This window comes from Myxine glutinosa, chromosome 6 (assembly GCF_964187855.1).
Source record: "Myxine glutinosa chromosome 6, kmMyxGlut1.1, whole genome shotgun sequence".
In the NCBI taxonomy this organism is placed as follows: Eukaryota; Metazoa; Chordata; class Myxini; order Myxiniformes; family Myxinidae; genus Myxine; species Myxine glutinosa.
The window spans coordinates 47,632,628-47,649,091 of NC_136266.1; the positions used below are offsets into that span (position 1 = coordinate 47,632,628).

The following is a 16,464-nucleotide window of genomic DNA, read 5'->3' on the forward strand; positions in this document are numbered from 1 at the left end:
CATCTATAACCTTTTGAGATATTCTGTTACGTATCGATTTTGGCCCTATCTCCTAATGGTGAAGAATCACTTAAATAATTAAATAATTCTCATATCCGAATCCATATTCAGATCCTCACCAAAATCGAATCGAATCCTCCTTGTCAGACACACAACCTGTCCAACAAGTTTCGTCCAAATCCATCCATAACTTTTTGAGATATCCTGTTACGTATCGATTTTGGCCCTATCTCCTAATGGTGAAGAATCACTTAAATAATTAAATAATTCTCATATCCGAATCCATATTCAGATCCTCACCAAAATCGAATCGAATCCTCCTTGTCAGACATCCAAACGGTCCACCAGGTTTCGTCCAAATCCGTCCATAACTTTTTGAGATATCCTGTTACGTATCGATTTAGGCCCGATCTCCTCATGGTGAAGAATCACTTAAATAATTAAATAATTCTCATATCCGAATCCATATTCAGATTCTCACCAAAATCGAATCGAATCCTCCTTGTCAGACACACAACCTGTCCACCAAGTTTCGTCAAAATCCATCCATAACATTTTGAGATATCCTGCTATGTATCGTGTTTGGCCCTTTCTCCTAATGGTGAAGAATCATTTGAATAATTAAATAATTATCATATCCGAATCCATATTCAGATCCTCACCAAAATCGAGTCGAATCCTCCTTGTCAGACATCCAACCGGTCCACCAAGTTTCGTCCAGATCTGTCCACAACGTTTTGAGATATTTTGTTCACAAACGGACAGACAGTTGAAAATATAACCTCCATCCATCTTTGGTGGTGTAGGTAATGATGGATATCCTCAAAGATGAAAAAAATTCCAACATTTGGGAAGTGCAGCCGAACACGACCATATGTCACGGTTGGAAGGTCAGATCACCAAACGGCTGTTACAACTCCACAAGCGTGGGGAACTATCTAAGGAGTAAAACAACAGAATCAAAGCTGTTGGAGCCCAACGTCCAAGAAAGTACGGCTTCCCCAAGACCCACAAGGAAAATGTCCCACTAAGACCGATATTGTCCATGATTGGTTCGGCACAACATGAACTGGGCAAGTGGTTGGGAGAGGTCCTGCAACCAGTATTGGAATCACTTTCACAATTCGTGATCAAAGATTCTTTCACTTTTGCAGAAACAATTTGTGCGACAACACCGACAAGTGCGGACAACATAATCGCCTTCTTTTATATACAAAGTTTGTTCACGAATGTCCCACTGACGGAGACTATTGATATTTGTGCACATCTGCTATATCACAGTGATCTGGAACATCCACAGATGTCAGAACAAGTCTTTGTGGAGTTAATGAACACAGCAACGAGGCAAGTTGAATTTAGTTTCAACAACATTATACATGTCCAAACTGATGGAGTGGCCATGGGTTCCCCATTAGGCCCAGTGCTTGCAAATATTTTTGTGGGCTATCATGAAATGCAGAAACTTAATGGTCGGCAAGGTGTGGATGCTCCCATCCTATATTATGCTCCCCTCCAATCTCCGCACAAATTTGAATTTTTCTCCATGTTCTTCTGGACATTTTCTTCCATATTGAGAGTTGGAGCTTTGAGGCCCCTGACTTCATGGCTTCAATCCCACATCCTTTTTCATTATTTTTTGGACTGTTGAGCGTGGAATGCCTAACTCAGAAGATCTTTTTCCAGATGATTTCAGTGATGATCTCGAGCAGGACGCTTCAATAATGTCCACACGGCGTTGACGTGATGCTGGATGACCAGAACGCTTTAAATCAAGGACACTCCCTGTTGAAAAAGCCTTTTTCTCCCATACCCGCGTAGGAGTTGGCTTCTCGAACCTCTGCGAAAATCTTGTCCTTATGTCTTCAAAACTTGCTCCTTCTCGCGTGGGATCGTGAACCCAAACACAAGCAATCAATCTCTCTTCTATCGTGTACTCACTGGTGTCCGTCATGCTGAAACCGTTCCATGGAAAACAAATAAAACAAGAAAGAGCGATCAAAGACCGCAGACCCTCGCCAGGACGTGTTTTCAGTGTTTAAAAAAAAGGCTTTTGTGTTAAAACAAATACGGCAGCCAAACCAGGTGACCGATAACATCGTTATTTTTTTTTTCTCCACCAATTTATCCATAGATGACACAAGTAATTTAATCTTCATCGGATGAAGTTTTGTACTTGTCGAATTATGACGTTGTAGTGGTTACCCTATTCACATGTCGCGGTTACCATTACGATGGATTTGGACTACCCCACGCACACGGGCTTTTGGTTGTGTCGTCGTGACGCGCGCGCGGCTGTTGGAGCCACGCGCTCCGAAGAGGGTTCTTGTTTTTATATAAGCCGTTACGACTTCCGTTCGCTAGCAGTTGCTGGACATTTCTGTACAATAAACAACCTTTTGTACCCAACGAAATGGCCTCTTATCGTCTTCGGCAACCGCTAAAACGTCATAATTGAGGCACCTATGACATCTTCATTAACATATGTTATTTCCCAAGGACAGTTCTTTACCATGGCATGAGCCATGTCTCAATTTTTTTCTATTCAGCGCTTTCGGAGATATAGAGGTGCAAATTTTTTCGGTTTTTCCAAGATTGCGGCCGAACCACGTGACCAATGACATCATTGTTTTTTTCTCCACCAATTTATCCATAGACAAGTAATTTCATCTTGATCGGATGAAGTTTTGTACTTGTCGAATTATGACGTCATAATGGAGGCAGCGATGACATCATCATAAACATGTGTTATTTCCCAAGGAGAGTTCTTTACAATGAGCCATGTCTCAATTTTTTCTATTTTTATTTTTTTTGTATACAGAGTCGAGGCTCGTGAAAGAGCTAACATTTATCAAACAAACAAGCAAACAAAGTATATAAAAAGGGGAGCGGTCGACAAGATGGGGAGAGAAGGGGAGGAAGCACACAAACACAACATTTGAGAGCAGGGACATCGGGAGATGTTTTTGGAGGGAGAGGGCCTGGGGGGAGGCAGGATAGGTATAAAACGCAAGGACACCAAGTAAAGGACTTCCAGGAAAGAAGTCAAAAGTCACCTCAAAAAAGTGGATTTGGGGTGAAATTAGCGGGGGTAGAAAAGATCAAGGTTTTGGATTGGGGAAGATAAGAGATGGTGGTGAACAGCCGTTTTAAAGACCTGGAGGGAGGAGTGGGATTGAAGAGAGTGAGGGAGTTTGTTCCAGAGGTGGGAGAAAAGAAGAATGAAGGAGTGAAGGTGAGCAGAGAGTCTTGATTTTGGCAGTTTAACCATAAGAGGGTTGCAGGCAGATCTTGTGCGACCTGCAGGAATATTTGGGGGACAGAACCCAGAGAGAGCTGGGGGAGCAAGGCCGGAGAGGAGTCGGTAGAAGACGGAAAGACCACCAACCTGCCTGCGGTGATTAAGTGAAAGGCCCTCGGAGATAGCGTCATCACGGGAGATTCCAATGATTCTGAACGCTTTGGTTTCAACAGCGTGAAGACGAGCTAGGTGTGAGGCAGGAGCACCAGCCCAGAGGGGAGAGCAGTACTCCATTGAGCTGCGGATGAAAGCCTTGTATGTGGTGAGGAGCTCAGGTGTGCCAAGGAAGGACTTCGCACGACGGAGGATGCCCAGTCGGCGACTGCCTTTGGAGGCCAGCTTGGAAATGTGGTTTTCCCAGGAAATATCATGGCAGATAGTGAGACCCAAAAGCTTGAGTGACAGAACTTCTTGGAGAGGATTATTCAGAAAGTAGATGGGAGGGTTGTCCAGTCGGTCTTTTCGGAGAGACATCGTAAGAGTGTGAGATTTGTCAGGATTGAAAGACATGTTCCACTTGTTTGCTCAGTCTGTGATTTTGTCCAGGTCTGCAGAGAGTGAGGAGGCTATTCAGCGCTTTCAGAGATATAGAGGTGCAACTTTTTCGGTTTTTCCATGATGGCGGCCGAACCACGTGACATATGACGTCATAATTGTCATTACAAAATTATACAGGAGGAGTGAAAATTGGTGAAATTTACTTGGTGAAACCTACTTATCTACTTGGTGAAAATTTCCTGTCAATCGAACCAACAGTTGCAGAGAAAATCATATTTATTCTGTGCGGACAAACAAACAAACGGACTCAAATGCAATACCCTCTCCTCTGGCGAGGGTAACAAATAAGTGACAGGGGATACACTATTATGCATGGGACATTTGTGGCCACTCTGCACATCCATCTACCGGAAGCCTACCTTCACTGGGCAGTATACTCGCTGGGATTGCTACAGATCCACGAGATACAAAATTGCCTTGATCAACATCCTTTTGAACAAAGCTCAGAGGATCTGCTCACCTTGTAATCTTCCTGCTGAAATGGACAAAATCATGAATATACTCGGTGACAATGGTTATCCAGAGTTTATACAGTCCTGGCCAAAAATATTGCCACCCTTGCACTTTTTTCAAAGAATGCACCATTTCTTCCATAAAATTGTTGAAATAAAAAAATATTTTGGTATCCACGTGTATTTCTTTGGTTTGCAGTGGAACAAAACAAAAAAAAGCTGAAATAATTACTAAATCTTAGCTTATTTCACACAGAAATCCTAAAATGGCCCGGACAATATTATTTGCACCTTTAAAAAGTTGTTAGAAATAATTATATTTCAAGCAGGTGATTCTCCTTTACTTTGGAATTGAACTCACCTGTGCTGAGCTGCAGGTGCCTGCAATATAAAAATTCACTCTTTCACCACCAGTTTGAATCGAGAAAACGAGTCATTCTGCTGTTTTGTGTCACTGCGTACCACAATGAGCCTGGAGAAAAGAAAGAAAACCAGAGAATTGTCTGAGGAGGTCAAACACGAGATTGTAGCCAAGCATGGACAATCTCAAGGCTACAAGTGCATCTCCAGAGACCTTAATGTTCCTGTGTCCACCGTACGCAATGTTATCAGAAAGTTTAAGGACCATGGCACTGTAGCCAACCTCCCTGGACGTGGCCGCAAGAGAAAACTCGATCGAAGATTGCAGCGAAGGATTGTTCGAATGTTGGAGAAAGCACCTCAATGAACTGCCAAACAGATTCAAGCTGACCTACTGACACAAGGTACGACAGTTTCAACTCGCACCATCCTTCAGCAACTCAATGAAATGGGGTGCTATGGTAGGAGACCCAGGAGGACCCCACTGCTGAGAGAGAGATATAAGAAAGCCCGACTGGAGATGTCAAAACGCACCTGAACAAGCCAAAATCCTTCTGGGAGAATGTCCTATGGACAGATGAGACCAAATTAGAACGTTTGATAAAGCACATCATCTCTATGTTTACAGAAAACAAAATGAAGCCTTCGAAGAAAAGAGCACCTTCCCTACAGTCAAACATGGAGGAGGTTCAGTGACGTTTTGGGGTTGTGCTGTCTCTGGCACTGGGTGACTTGAATGTGCGCATTGCATCATGAAATCAGGATATTACCAAGGCATTTTTGAGTGCAATGTTCAACCCAGTGTCAGAAGGCTGGGTTTCCGTCGAAGGTCATGGGTCATGGGTTTTGCAGCAGGACAATGACCCCAAACACACTTCAAAAAGCACCCAGGAATGGTTCAAGACAAAACGATGGACTGTTCTGAAGTGGCCAGAAATGAGTCCAGATATAAATCCCATTGAACACCTGTGGGGAGATCTGAAAACAACAGTTGGGAGAAGGCACCCTTCAAATCTGGGAGACTGCAGAGGTTTGCACAAGAAGAGTGGGTCATACTGCCAGTAGTGAGGTGTAGGGAGCTCATTCATGGCTTGACTGCAGTTATTTTGGCTAGACTGCAGAAAGCGCATGACTGCAGTTATTTTGTCCAAAGGCTGTGTTACCAAATATTAAGTCGAGGGTGTCGATAATTTTGCCAATGCCATTTCTTTTTATTTTCTGATTTAGAAGGATGTATTAAGTTCTGAATTAAAAACAAAGGTTATGTAATATTAACAGTGAAATAAAGAATTGTGGAGACCAAATACTTTTGTCAATGTCAACTTATTTTTCGAGAAAATTGTGAGTTATTTGAAAAAAGTGCAAGGGTGCCAATATTTTTGGCCACGACTGTAATTCAGAGATATGTGCACAAGTTTCTCAACACAACAAAGGAACACAACATCGGTCCTGACAAATGTCCAGTATATATCAGGATGCCATGGAAAGGACAATCATCACGAAGGTTTGAAGAACAACTGAAACATACAATATCAAACACGTACCTGGCTGTGCAAACCTCGAGTAATCCTCACTTCTAATCGTCTGCTCACGTCAGTCAACAAGGATGTGCTGCCCACATCAGAAATTAGCAAAGTTATTTATAAGTTTAAGTGATAATGTGAAGCGTGGTACGTGGGCCTTATAACCCAAAGGTTGGCTGATCGTATCAAACAGCATGTCTCCTTGGCGATTCGAGGAAAGAACTTGGGAGTATGGACTCAACCAGTATGACAATGCAAGAACGTTTCAAGGACCATCAACCATTTTTATTCTTCTGCCATTGCACGGCACTTTGCTGCCAACGCCTATTGTGCAGACCAGTAAAATGCAGATATGTTCAAGATGTTGAGCCGAGGTCGGAGTACGTTACTTTCATCCATTCCACGGACCCTATATTATTGTTACGTTTGTGGGGGTAGGCATGAAATACCTTAGGAAAGTAGGAATGTGTAGGTTTTAGTGTGGACCGTGTGACGCGAATGAGAAGAACCTATCTCGATGGGCAGGGTAAATGTTCAGGTTAAGAGTGTTTGCACATCGCCATAATGAGGGTGGTTTTGTGATAAATAATTAAAAGGCTTATGGTTAATAATCCCCAGTATGTATTGCCTCCATGTGATTTTTCCCAAATGTTCTTATAAAATTCAGCCGGCCAAGCGATGGGCTCCATTAGCCAACCACACCGCCAGGGCAGACAGAAACAGCATTTGCCAATCGGCAAGGGAACCCCGGCCCCGAACATTTCCGAAGGGCGGCTAGGCTACTCCTCAGAGGACCGGAATTGACAGGCCACGCCCCGAGCTTCATCATTGGGTGTAAAGAATGGCCATGAGGCCACACCCCAAAGGACGATTGGTTGGGACGATTCAACAGCGCTGGGCGATTGGTCAAGAGGATGACGTCATCGGGACACTTGGAGAAAAAGCAAGAGAAGACGACATTTTCTCTCTTCTGGTCGTGGCGTTCGTTGGTTCGTTCTCTCTTTTGTGCTGGCTTTCGAAGAAGAACGGCTGTATTTGCCTTTTGCTCTTGTCCTGGTTCTGGCTTCGCGTGAGGGATAGTTGCTTCGCTCGCTCTTTCTCTTTGTCGTGGTCACGCTAGAGAACAGCTGCGCTTCGTGCCGTGTCCACTGGTGGAGCGAGTGCAGAGCTTTGGTGGAACGTGGAAAGATCGTGCAAACCGAGGGAGGCACTCTTGCCTGCTTGCCTCGCACCGGCTGTGGGCGCGACTTTGCGCCAACGCATGTTTTCCCACACGGTGACTCGAGACACGTTTGACGACCACCAGGCTTTTGAGGGCCGTTTGGGGACGCCAGGCTGAGTACCGGCCAACGCACCACACAAACACATTTTCTTTTATTTGTCTTCCCTTGTCGTGTCTTTGTGTCTGTGTGGAGGGTCCCTCAGTTTGAGTTTAGTTTTACCTCACCATTTATTTCGTTTTTATTATCCTTGCATTAATTTTCATTAAATCCTTTATTTTTTGCATTTCATTCTGATATTGTGAATTTTTCTGTCTCGTATTTGTGTTTGTGGGTTGAGTCATTAAACCCCGTGTCAGCCGTCCAATAAGGTAAGACTTCGAACCTTCCCGCGCGCGCGAAAAGATAATCCCGCCAAGTTTGAAATACGCCTCGGAGTTAAAGCTTGTTTCAGTCATCAGTCACCCATGGGTCTTAACCTCGGGGACACTACATTATGTCGTCAAAAGGAATTTGTACATTCTCTCATTATCTTTCAACACGGAAAGATTAAAGGTATTTCCCTGACCGCTGACCATGGTATGTCTGCAAATGGTGAGTCCCTGACTTTGGGGGAACCCCATCCCCCCTCCCTCCAAAGTAATGATGCAAATGGTGCGACATTGCTGACAACGCTGCTCCAGCCAATCGGAGCCAGGGATAGTGGTGACGGACTGACGGAGTCAACCAATGGGCATTCAGAACACCAATGACGTCATGACTGAAGAAACAATTTGTGTCGTGGTTACTTAGACATGCTTATAAATGCACTAGTTCTCATCTCTTCCGGTCTCTTTGCTATGAATCGCCTTGAAAAGTTCAGCATGAAAAGCTTCATTGTTATTGTCATTATGTCGTGTTTGTTTTCTTGTATAGTAAAGTTAATTTTTTTTTCTTTGCTTTTCGTATTGTTCAAGGCCTGATACGGCCTATCCTCGAATAGCATGTGGAAAACTTATGTCTATGTGTTCCTCGTTTTGTTTTCTTCTTCCTGGGTATGGTATCTTGCTTCTACCTCTTCAACATTCTCCTATTTTTCTTTCCTCGCTTCAAAAATTTAATTTTTATTTATTTACAACTCCATAATGATTCTCATTTCTACTTGAATTCCCTTCTGCTTCTGGTTCTACATTCCCCCCCCCCCCCCCGATCCTTATTTCTGAATATCTTCAAACTGAAATGACATTAAACATAACCACTTATTTCTCCTTTAAAAGTACTTATAATCAATTTGAAAAGGTATTTCAACCTTTGTATCTCCTTCAGAAATGCTACACGTGTTTTTCTTTCATGTCACGTCTTCTTCTTTCACCAGGATTCTTTTTCAGAGGTGCATATCCGCTCAGCGTTGTCCACCAATCCTCCACTGCACGTACAGCTGAGCAATTCTCCGTGAATTCAAAAAGGCATATTATCTGAGTCATCTCCCATTCCATGATCTTCATCTCGTTTGTCAAGTTGGGAATCTGGAATCAGATCTCAAACCTTCCATCGCATCCGACACACTCAATCCTTCCGCTACACACACAAACATTTCCCCACACTCTACACTCTCCAACCTCCCCCCACACACTCAAACCTTCCTCCACACCCTACACACTCAAACCTTTCCCCTCACCCACCCCACGAAAGGCTCCCTTTGCCCCCACAAAGTCCCCCCCCCCCCCCAACCTGTATCCTCACAATGCCTCATCCCCCTATCTCTAACTGTGTGGACCTGAAACATCCGAGGTCTCCATTCTAACCTGACAGATCTCTCAATCTAGGTTGCCGCCAGATATCATCTGTTTATCAGAATCCTTCCTCCTGCAGGACATCCCTGACTCCTTCGTGTCTCTCCCCAGTTATTGTCTCCTCAGACCTGATAGGCCTGAATCATGCCCCGGCAGCAGAGTTGCACTTCACATCAATAACTGATTTTCTCACTGTCAATGTACTGATTTTACATCTCCCATTCCCCAGGAATACCTCTGGCTGAAACGTCCACTCCGCCTCCACCTCTTGTTCGTCTGTGTGGTGTACCATCCTCCTAACAGTGATGACTACATCTACATCTCTCTCAGACAACATAGACAAACTTTTTGACCACTCATCCCAACTCTCTCTTCCCCGTATATTGCAATTTAAATCGTCACCATGCAATTTGGCTGGGTGTTGGTAATTCTCTCACCTGCCATGACACATCAGCAAAGGACTTCTTTGAATCCAAGGGACCGATTCGATTTGAATCCAAGGGACTGATTCGATCTGTAAACTTTCCAACCTGGAATTCTCCAAATGGCAAATCCTCCCACTCTGGACTTGGTGACCAATTTTCCACAAATGTCTCCTGCTCTTCCACTGCTCCAATACTAATTCTAGCTCTTCCATGAGCCTTCGTGAAACCATCTCCCCATAATGCTGATGATGCCTGGATCTTCATTATCAATGCAGCATTATAGATCATCTCATTTACACAAAAAGGCTGTGCACGCATATAAGTATGTATTTCACCTTTTTCCTCAAAACAGCAACAGGATTGTATTTCCATTTCATAGAAAATTTATGATATGCTGTGCAATGAAAACGTATTGTAGTACACCGTGTCCAAATGAGTTCCAACAGCAGTGCATGCACAAAAACCACTTCACCATGAACACAACCCATCTCAAAAGGTACAAGATGAGAGGGGTACAGGGTAAAGGGGTGGGGTGGAGGAGGTGGTGGTGTTTATATAGTGGTTTAGAATATTTTCATTGAAATTTTGATTAAAAAACAATTCCAATAAAGATCGTTACATTGCTTATGATAAACACTTCTTGTATCCTGGTTGTGTCCACTCCAACAAAAATCATCACATTGTACAAAGTCATTATGTGTAAATAAAGCAGACTTTGGGACTTAAATAAAATATCAGAATACCATCTTTTGAGATGATGAAAGTGTTGTTAATTATGGAGTTAGGGTTCACCATGGCAAATTTTAAATCTTGGAGTTTGATATATCCATATTTTAAATGAATTGCATTAAGGGCTAGGCCAGTTTGTATAATGGGACGTAAGGATTAGAAACAATTGACATGATGTGAAATCAGCTTTGTAGAGAAAATCTATAGATAGAAACCATACTTACTAGCTCTTTTTAAAATACAGATATGTAGTCTCATGAACAATCTAAATGACAGAGATCAGCAGGTTCACAGGCCGACAGGATCAAATGGGAACAGGGAGTGAAATATATCACACATGGGTGGGTGAGTGGCAAAAAAGGAGAGGGATGGAAAGGATTAGCGAGAGGAGGAGAGATCAAGGGTGGGTACAGGAGAAAGCAAGAAGTGATGATGGGAAACACTCGAAATATTTGAGGGGGAACGGAGATGAGGGAAAGGGAGAGGGTGTGCACATTTTGACAGAGTCAAAAGAAAATGAGGGATAAAGGTGAGTGTTGAGGTACAACCTGGATGCACTGGAGAAGGATGGGATGAGAGTGAAGGAGGAGCCAGGCTAGCAATGAGGAAATATAAAACTGAGTGACAACACCAAGTGCAACCTGCTTTTCCACTTGCAGAGATAAATCTGATGGGCATTCAACCAGAGACCCCTGAATACCATTCATGGGCAGCTTGTTGGGTAAGGCTGGGTGGTGGATGGTATTGGAAGTATGAGAGATGTTCAGAGATATCGGCCAAACTGATAATAATCAGAGATTAGATTGTGTAGGAAAAGATGACATCTGAAGGCTGCAGCCATGATAGATTCCATCACTTTGCTTATGATGGAGATAAGTCTGACTGGTCTATAATTGAATGGCTCAGATTTCAAATTCTTCTTATAAATAGGAATGACATTTTCAAATTTTCAAGACGATGATGAGAGATCACTGGAGAAGTATTTTGAGAATAGTCAGTAAAAAGGAGTGGTTAGGGCCAAAGCATAGTTCTTGAGGAATACAGTGAAGATTGCATCATGTCCTGATGCAGAGGTGGTATCAATATTGACGAGGAACCTCTCAACCTAAGTGGGGTAGTCCACATACTGCAGAGAAAAATCTGGTGGAAAGTGTGGGTAAGTGAGGGAGGGTTTGGGGAACTTCGTCTTTTCAGGAAAGCATATCAGGATATACAGCTTTTTCCAGAATACATATTGGATGTGGAACCATCCTTGAGGAATGAATATACATTATATATAGATTGTTGCGGTTTTGTAAATAAAGGCAACCCCCCCCCCCCCCTCCCCCATAGTTAGTTACACCACAACATGCAGCCTCGCATAGTTAGTTATTTCTTATTAAATGTGAAGTATAGTCTCCTCCCCAGTGTTAGTATGCGTTGAGGCAGGCAGGGTAATGGTAGGCCTCATTGCAGCCTAAAGTGCCTCGTCATGGGCCTTGGCCAGGCCTTGCAGGCCTGAGGGAGGAGCTGAAGGGAGTGGCCGAGGGTGATCAATAAGGGGCTGTCATGACACATGACCCCAGGTGGCCAATGGAGGCCCGTGGAACATTCGAGTGGGGTGTCGGGGGGGGGGGGGGCGATAAAACCCGGCCCGGACCCTCCGCTCTGGCTCTCTCGCAGGTGCTCCGATCTCTCTCTGCCTCGCTGACCCTGAGATACACTCCTCGGATTCCTGCTACGTGCACGTCCTTGATCAACGCCCCTACCGCGAACATCCCCGGCTGTGGTGTCCCAGGTTGGAGCGATCCTTGGGGGTTTCCGTCCAACGAGCCCATCCAGGCAAACGGCATGAAGCGGCCGCGCTTTGTGCGCATTACCCTCTTCCTTCCCTTCCCCGAACGAATCTGAGGGCCCTTGTCTGGGAACCTAGGTAAGGCCGTTAAGATTCTTCGCTGTGTCCCTTTTTCTGTGAAATACTGTAAATTGTAAATAAATCCTGTGGTTTGGTTTCCAACCTGGCCGTCATCGTCCTTTCAACATTGGCCTAGCATTGCCCGAATTAAAACCGCTCGATCGGGTTCAATAGTGTTAACGGCATGAGTTACGCGACGCACAACCGCTCGGGCGTCCAGTACCAGCGTGACTCGTGTGAGGTTCAGTCCCCGTTCTCACAGCTGCATGTGTCGAAGGTACTCGGGTCGTGACCGTTAACCCTTCCATGCGTAGCTGCGGGCTCGGCGGCTGGAATTGCTTAGCAATCCGTCCACCATGAGTGTAGTGTGGTTGGCGGCCTCGTGGACTCGGAGTTCGAGGGGGAGTAGGGCTTAACCCCTCCCCCCCCCCCCTTAGTACGTCGACGAACCCGAGATCCGCAAAAAAAAAAAAAAAAAATATATATATATATACATATATATATATACATATATATATATACATATATATATATACATATATATACATATATATATATACATATATATATATATATATATACATATATACATATATATATATATATATATATACATATATACATATATATATATATATATATACATATATATATATATATATATATATATATATATATACATATATATATATATATACATATATATATATATATATATATATACATATATATATATATATATATATATATATATATATATATATATATATATATATATACATATATATATATATATATATATATACATATATATATATACATATATATATATATATATATATATACATATATATATATACATATATATATATATATATATACATATATATATATACATATATATATATATATATATACATATATATATATATATATATATACATATATATATATATATATATATATACATATATATATATATATATATATACATATATATATATATATATATATATATATATATATATATACATATATATATATATATATATATATATATATATATATATATATATATATACTGAAGTCATCTCCATATCACATAAAAAATTTAACAACAATACTACCTGAAACTAAAAATCCTAACTATATAATAACAACAAAGGCAGAAGTGACGGATCCGTAACAATGTATGTATACATATATATATGTATACATATATATATATGTATACAATGTATATACATACATTGTTACGGATCCGTCACTTCTGCCTTTGTTGTTATTATATAGTTAGGATTTTTAGTTTCAGGTAGTATTGTTAAATTTTTTATGTGATATGGAGATGACTTCAGTAAAAGGTAAAAATAAATGTTTGTGAAGGAAAAAGGAAAACGCGGGCAAAGGAACCAGAAGAGGAGAGAGAGATCGGGATCAGCAGGGAGAGGAAGAGAGCCGTGAGTCGCATCGGGGCTGCGAGCAGACTTTTTTGATATTGGTTGCGAATGAGTTGAGGCTTCCCAGGAAAGGGATTGCCCGCGACATAGTCACATATTGCGATTGCAATTAAACCTGTGTCAGGTTTTATCACCAAGTGCGAGTCATTGTTGGAGGGAGCCAGCGCCACCATTACAGGCCTATATGCCATTTTGTCCTCGAAAAGACTGTCAGCTTGATGCATATTGTTTTGTCATTGGGATTCCCATATCGACATCATCGTGTGGATCACCGTTTGTTTACATATTGGCTCAATTCCCATATCAACCTCTCACCTCGTAACTCCTCATCCACAGTCGTGCCAATACCTGCCTGTTGTTTTGCCATTCTGCACGACCCCGATCTCCAACCCGCGTGGGGATTAGTGCACGGACTTTGGGGAATGTTACATTCCACTCACGTTTGGCGTATCGTGAATTCATTGCTTTGAGAGCATTGGGGAATGATGGTACCATCATATGTATTGTTCATTTGATGCAAGTGATATTTTCATCGTACTCTCTTTCATAGTGTTATTATTGTGTATGTGAGAGTTCTTAATACAATTACTTGTTTTGTTCTACAATTGCATTGGTGTGGTTTTACCATGGTTTATGAGAACACTCAAATAACAAATCTTTCTGCCGTGTTCCCCGCTCCAGACTCTGAGGTGCACCGTAACCGGGGTTTGGGGAGGTAATATGTAAATATATATATATATATATATATATATATATATATATATATATATATAGTAATGTCTGTCTGTCTGACCCTGAAGCATGGCAGCGCTCCTCAGGGAGAAAAATATTAGGTAAAGGCTGCTTCAAATTAATCCAAACTTACAGAAAAATTATATATATATATCTTTAATCAGACAAAAAAATTAAACCTGGACGGTGTATCGGCAAAAGACCGCTACCTCAATCGCTCCTGGGGGAAGGGGCAGAGGAAATATTTGTTGTTAAGAAATATGTTACCTCCCATTTACGAGCTCTTTCGGCCATCGCAAGAATAAAAGGCTTCCTTTTTTATATTGTGGTATTTTTACCACGGTCTTCTGGTAGTATGTTATAATGCTTTAAAGTTTAAAGGAACGTTTCCCTTACCCTAAAAACAGGCTTTCCAAAACCCCAATTCTATCAAAATTCTGCAACAAGGGCTTCCCCTTTCAATCGTATTCTCTCAAGTCACCTGTGCAAACAGGACATCTTGAGAGGTGATAGCATCCTCTGAAATTTAAATACACTTCCACATATGTAATGCCTTGTGTCCACAAACCAGCATAGCCAAAAGGCTGTGAAGAAGTGCTCTCAATGATGTTTGCCACAGAAACACAATATATAGGCATTGTTATAAAATAAAATGTCAAGCACAACGTGAACTGGGATGCTACATTTTACATGAGACCAAACTTCCTGGTGGACACAAGTCAAAATTACACTATGATGGAGTAAGTCGAGTTTGAGGATTAAAATAAGCATAATTTACAGATTTGAAAAAAAATAATGCAATGACATGCTTGTGAAAGCGATAATAAAGAATATATATAAAAGTGGTCTTCATTTTCTTATTTGTACAGCATTAAAAAAATTTATTATTTATTTTCTTACTGGCCTGAAGTATACTAGAGTGCGAGGATAGAAATACGACTAAGGAATGATGAGACTATTTACCTTTTTCTGTCTCCACTGTCTTGGGACTTTTTGTATCCCGTAAAATAACCCTCCCACCATAATTAAACTCTTTTAAAAGACTTAAGTATGAGAAAATAAAAGTATTCAAAACACATTTTTCTATTAATATATGATAAACTTGCATGAGGTAGTCATTATTATTCATTGGCATTTTAACTCCCAGTCCCCCCGCCCCCCCCCCCCCAATCCCTGCCCCACACCACCATCTCACCTCATCCAATCCCGGCCCGCTCCAACTTCCACACATCCTAGCGAGTTCTTAATTCCATCTGCCCCACACCCCTATCTCAGATTATCCACTGCCCACTCCAACCCCCACACATCCTAGCCCCCTATCCCATCCCTGCCCCACACCACCATCTCACCTCATCCCTGCCCAACCCCCCATATACACACCCCTAATCTGTATCTCCTACCCCCAAACCACAATAGTACAAATAAAAAAATACTGGCTGTGTCTAACTTAAGCTATTTCTAGTTGTTAAGTGCAGTGTACATGTCCTTGCCAATTACAGACAGCGATCAGAAAAGTCTGTGGATCTGAGTAGAACTAACGGAATTAAATGCAGGGTCTTTCATCTGTTCCTCATATTTCATCAACAAGCTTCGGTTGAGGAGGGGAGCATTTGCTGACATCATTTCTTGTTCGATGCTCATTCCCATTCCACTGTCATATTCAATAGACGATTCACCACATTGAGCCTGACCCAGGTTTGCTGAAACCATCGTATCTTCACCGAGCAGTTCACATTGGCATGAATGTTCACAGGAATTGGGTAGCAACTCCGAAATCATGAATGGTTGGGATGCAGGTGGCAAAAGGTTATGGTCGGAGGTGCACAAATGGTCAACCAGAGTTAGCCCAGGTCCAAACTGTGCCCTATACATCTGCCTGTCATCCAGAGAAGATGCTCCAAGATCTGATGCAAAGGGGTATCCATCAATACAAACCATGTTTCTTGCAACTTCACTTCGTACACCTTGTTTTGACATCATTCCTGTCGATCGTAAAGATGACAAGATACATCTTTTAGATCGGTCTGGGCTCTCCTCTATGTAA

General features: G+C 42.1%; 2 protein-coding genes across 4 annotated transcripts in view; one reads left to right on the forward strand and one right to left on the reverse strand.

Annotated features, from left to right (window-relative positions):
- Positions 1 to 16,464, forward strand: part of LOC144892601 (uncharacterized) — a 1,198,808-nt gene that overhangs the window by 140,628 nt on the left and 1,041,716 nt on the right. The gene's annotated exons all lie outside the window — the stretch shown is intronic.
- Positions 1 to 16,464, reverse strand: part of LOC137429744 (interleukin-17 receptor A) — a 119,628-nt gene that overhangs the window by 15,007 nt on the left and 88,157 nt on the right. The window contains exon 14 of one of the 3 annotated variants that reach the window (XM_068119952.2): positions 14,447 to 16,464. This exon is cut by the window's right edge and continues 625 nt beyond it. The exons of 1 other annotated variant lie outside the window; for it this stretch is intronic. The gene's annotated coding sequence lies outside the window, so the exon portion shown is untranslated. Of the gene's footprint in view, positions 1 to 14,446 lie in introns of those variants that run through there. One more of the 3 variants, XM_068119951.2, reaches the window with a different exon arrangement.